General features: G+C 27.3%; 1 long non-coding RNA gene across 2 annotated transcripts in view; it reads left to right on the top strand.

Moving 5' to 3' along the window:
• Nucleotides 1-1,532, top strand: part of LOC136090689 (uncharacterized) — a 5,697-nt gene extending 4,165 nt beyond the window's left edge. For both annotated transcript variants that reach the window (XR_010643642.1, XR_010643641.1), the window contains one exon: nt 1,439-1,532. This is a non-coding gene — a long non-coding RNA (uncharacterized LOC136090689). The remainder of the gene's footprint in view (nt 1-1,438) is intronic.
• Nucleotides 1,533-5,782: the final 4,250 nt, after the last annotated feature.

The following is a 5,782-nucleotide window of genomic DNA, read 5'->3' on the forward strand; positions in this document are numbered from 1 at the left end:
TAAGTTTCTAATGTGTGTTTTGCATAATGACATCTCGCTCCGTCAGGCCAAAATAAAATTTTCATGTTTTGAAGCTTGGAATTTATAAATTGAAGAAGTCTTTTTGTAATACATTCTTTAGAATAAGTTTTTGCATCCAGTGCACAGTTTTTTACAGCAAAATGAGGCGATGAATAACCAAAACGACTGATTGTAATCCAAACGAGAACTTTTTCGTCAAACTTTTTTTCGAAGTTGAGTTTAATGTTAGGATCAGTTTGAGAACTTTCCTTTGTATAGTAGCCAGAGTTTTGTGAACAATTTGCACCATTTACACAGAAATAAGATTCATCGTCCATGATGATTTCAAACTCATTTGATGGCTTGAAAAAAGTTTTTGATAGTTTTAATAAGTTTTTCTTTTGTTTAATTTCTTGCTTTTCTGTTGTTTTTGGTGCATTTTTTCTTTTAGTATACTTTAGTCCATGCATACTTAATAATCTATTTACGTATGAAACGCTTATCTTATATTTTAGTGCCAATTTTCTTTGCGAAATCCCGATTCTCTCTTCTGCTCTTGCAATCATGGACTCTCTCTTTTCTGGTGTAATTTGAAAAGGTTTTCTGCCGCAACCGATTTTTCTATTCATTGGCAAATTATTTTCAGACCTTTTAATTATGTCATAAATTGTAGATTTAGCGATTCCCATTTTCTTAAAATGATCCACTGTAAATTTCTTTCCACTGTTTATGTTTTGTTTATAAAAATTTCCAATCACATTTCTAACATCGTTCTCTTTTAGATGCTCCATGTTTATTTGAATTAATTATTTAAACTCAATTTTGCCACAAAATGAAACTGTTGTTGTTGACCGATTAAATTTAAAAATTTCGAATCGAAAATTCGAAATTTCGAACAATTTGTGTACATTTGAAATCAGTCCGGATTTTTTGTGAACAGACGTTATAATAATAATGATCCATTTATTTAACCATAAAATATGAAAATTTACAATAATATTTATAAACTCATATAAATGAGGTTAGGTGTCACTCATATAGTTAAAAACTAGTCAATGGAGTGATACCTGAACCTATAATTATAAATTATATATATAAATAAGTTATATATATATATATATGTATGTATATATATATATATATATATATATATATATATATATATATATATATATATATATATATATATATATTTATATATATATATATTTATATATATATATGTATATATGTATATATATATATATATATATATATTTATATATATATATATATATATATATATATATATATATATATATATATATGTATATATATATATATATATATATATATTTTTACTTTTTAAATTTAATAATACTTATACTAATTTAATAACATTTTTTTTTTACATTTGCCTTCAGACTACTAATGGTACAAGTTTTGTTTTTTGATTTAGATTCTGTATCTCAATGATATTCTGGCCTATCGATACGATATCCTGTTAATTGTATTTTTATATATTGCATAAATATATATGCAAACACTTACACACATAAATTTTAAAGAAAATATTTATATTTTTATATATATATCAATAAATTGTATATGTTAAGCTTTTTTATATTTATCATTGTATATTAATGTTTGTATTAAAAATTGATTTTGGAAATATTGCGAGGGCAGAGTTTAACTTACAATTTAGTTTTATTTGCCAATTCAATATATATTATAGCCACGTGTAATTACGTTTAATAATATTTTGCGATATTTTATACAGCGCATTTAAGCGTTGATTCAACGTTATATTTAAACCTTTACTCGACGTCTTTGAGTCACGTTAAATCGACGTTTTACTAACAACGTTACAAATCCTTGCAAAATAGACTACTTTAACAGCGTTTATGCAACGGTTTTTAGGTAACGTTTTTTCAACGCTAAGTTGCGACGTTTATTCAACGCTTTTTATGTAACGCTTTTTCAACGTTTAGTTGCGACGCTTTTGTAACGTCATTTAGTAACGTTTTTTCAACGTTACGCAATAACGTTTAATCAACGTCTATTAAACAGCGTTACATATCTTTGCAAAATCGATTACTTTGTCAACGTTTCCGCAACATCTTTTGCGACCGGTTTTCAACGTTGATTCAACGTTGTCATGTTTGCTTGGAGCATAATAAAAAATGTACAGAACTAATCACATATCTCGACTTAGTTAAAAATTAAAACTATTTACAAAAATCTCTGACGAATATTTTATTATATTTGATAATAGCAAATTTACTTTTTTTGTCGAAATCTTTTTACATCTTCACAAAGCTTTTTTCTTATTTCCATCGTTTCGTTCGCATAGTCTTCATTAATGAATATTCCGGTTCCTTTGAGTTTTTTTGATAGCGTTAAGATTTTATTTTTGTTTTGAAAGTCTAGTAGTTTAATAATTATAGTTCTTGGAGATTTATCTTCATTAGTTTTTCCCAATGCGGTGAGCTCTTTCAATGATTACGTCTTCAGAGATTCCCAGATTGTTTCTAAATAGATCTTTAACTTTCTTTATACAGTCATTCTAAGATTCCATGGGCAGCTCAGTTAAACCATCATTCCTTAGATTATAACGGCGTGAACGATTTTCAAAGTCAATATTTTTTTTTTTTTAGATTGTTAATTTCCATGGCCATGAAGCTGTTAGTTTCCGAAATTTTTTTTAAGAAGTTTTCTTCCTGAAAGCTGATACTTTCCTTTATTTCATTGATGTCTTTTTTAATTATCATAACCTTCGATTTGCTTTTATTGAACTCGTTTTCAAGTTTGTCGAGCCGATCTGTTATTATTTTTAGATTAGCACATATGATATCGCTAAATATCTTTTCCTGTTTTTTTAAAAGGTTGATAGTTTTACTAAGAATACTTTTTTTTTGTTCTTCCAGTTTGGTGGTTATTAGTTTTTCAATATTTATCATTGTAACTTCCATATTGTAAATTTTTTTTGATAAACACGTCTTGCTCTTACCATGCCGCAGATGAAAAAGGTTATTGCTTAAATTCTTCTTTTTTATTCTTTTTTTTTTTTTTTAAATAAATATAAAATGTTATGGTTTATAAGAACTATTCACATATTTCAAGGTATATGCTGGTGTAAAAGAAAAGCTTCATGATTATGCGTATTTGCTTGCATGCTTTTTAGTAATATAGTTTCTATGTACGAATTCTTTTTTTTTTTCTTTAAATTTTCTTAACCAAAACAAAAACAAAAAGTTGAAGTGGGACATTAGGACCGATAATTTTTATTTTATCAAGTCTTTAGAAAAACGTTTTATATTAAATAGTGTTACGTTTTTTAATTTTTGTTGTCTTATATTTACGGTATAGACTCAGGGGCTTGGTGATAAGACCAATTATGTCTTTTTCTTGCCCCTGCAATTTGTATTTTTATTATGGTGTACGACTTTAATAAATTTATATGGCAAAAAAAAAAAAAAAAAAAATTCCTAGATCAAATATAAAAATACATAAAAAAGTATCAAAAATACATTTAATAGCAATTTAGTTTATAATATTGTTTTATTATTATGTAGCTTTTAGTAAATGGTATGCAGATTGTCAAACTTCATTTTGGCTTTTAGAAAACAAATAACATTCAGAACATTTCTTAAATTCTGCTATATAGGAACTTTCAAAAATCAGTCCTAAGAGAAGAAAATTGACCAAAAAATGGAATAAAAATATTATTGAAAACACTTATTACACATTAAAGTGTTATGCTTTGTTTATTTATTTGAAAACTCAAAATTGTGATTAAACAGATAACAAATCAGGAATTTACTTTGTGAGATTGTTTTTCTATTGTGAAAGTTTTAAGATTTATTGTTGCAAGTTGGAATAACAACTCTTTTTAATTTGAAAGCTGAATCCTTGACTTTTAGTGAATGATTATATGTATTTAGTTTCAGTAATGAAACTACTCAATAATCATTTTTAATTATAAACACCGATGTGAAGGTAAACCGAGCCATCTATCAACATAAAACAACGCAACTAATAAAATTACAAAATTAACAAATAATTTAACATATTACTGTTAACTCTTAATAACTCAAACCTTCAAGAGACGGAGAAGTTAGATTGTGAGAGAATCTTAGAGTTATGGGGAGTATAATCCATTAACAAAGACTTAATTGAAATTTCAAAATTAGTTCAAGTTATTGAGGGTTATCGAAATATACTAAGTTTATTGCACATACTTAAATTACTAACAGCACACACCTAGAAACACCTACATAAAAATTTACAAAATTTAAATACATGTAACCTTATATGACCAGGGCCTGTTTAAGGGTTTTTTTTTTGTATATACGAGATCAAGGTTTGGCGCCCTTTATTATAAAAAAAAGTGTAGTCATTTAAAACTCTAAAAAGTATTTTTAGGGTTTAATATTTTTTTAAGTTTTTAAATAATCAGATGAGTATATTTGTATGTGATTGTTTCTTAAAAATTAAATGAACAATCAAATATATTTTAGTAGAGTAGGTTATATAAATTAACCAATAATTTTTCACGACAGTTGTAATAAAACTATCAAAATACAGTGGTATGCGTATCATTAACTTATCATAAAATGTGTTTTTGGTAAATTGCGCATACATTCGGTAAATTGCGCATACAAGAAGTCCTTACGGTCTTGTCACAGAGCACCACGGAAGTACATTTACCTAGGAAGTTCACGCCTCCTTCCTTACCGTGACGCGAAAATTTTCCAGAGCACGTTTCGAACCTAGATCTCCTGCTTATGTAGCAAGTGCTCTAACCGCTGCACCACGGCCGCACTTATTAAAACCCCTAGAATACATTACAAACATAATATCCTATCATATATTTACCGTACATTACTTAAAAACTGAATACATAATTAAAAGCGCCGTAAAATTAATTTTTAAACAAAGAAACTAACAAAAAGATTTATTAATAAAAATATATATATAAACATGTTGTCAATAAAACTATCCAATGGAATAGCAAATATCTTTTTATAAACAAATAAATAACCCTAACAGTATATTTTTTAGGTAGATTAATAATACAAAGTGACATAAAATAGTAAACATCGTAAAATAACTTTTATAGACAATGTAAACAGCAAATCTAACATTGTATTGAATAATAATTTTAAAAAGTTGCAAGCCTTTAACAAACACAATGCTTTTAGAAACTTTTAGAAACAAACTTTTCTTGCCTTGACTTTAGCAAAGTCTTTTAGAAATGAATTGGTTTCAATTGTACTCAGAACATGGTATTCAATTGCTAATATGGCCATCCCACTAAAGCGGTCCTGAGAAAGATTCGATCGAAGGTAATTTTTGATAATTTTCAATTTAGAAAAACTTCTTTCTGCACTGGCCACTGATACGGGGAGGGTAAACAAAATTCTCAGAGCTACATACACATTGAGAAAGATGTCAATCAAGCGTTTTTTTGTAATATAAGACAGTGTTGTTTTGGGGCAGCTATCGTTTAGCAACATTGGAGCTAACAATTTTTCAAAGCAGTTCATTCCCATTGATGTCACTCATGCCATCAGCTGTCAAAATGGATTGCAGGTTTTTGCACTTTTCTTTAATTGCATATGTTTCACATTTGTCGATTTTTTTCAAGTTATAGAGGAACTCAAAATGTTTGCTGTGATTTTCAATCAGTTCAAATCTTTCTGACAATGCATTAATTGCAGCGTCTAAAACTACAAAAAAGAAATTTACTTTAAAAGACTCTTTTGCCGACTTCACAGGTTCATCTTTGCTTTCATAGGAA

Source organism: Hydra vulgaris, chromosome 14 (assembly GCF_038396675.1).
Source record: "Hydra vulgaris chromosome 14, alternate assembly HydraT2T_AEP".
NCBI lineage: Eukaryota > Metazoa > Cnidaria > Hydrozoa > Anthoathecata > Hydridae > Hydra > Hydra vulgaris.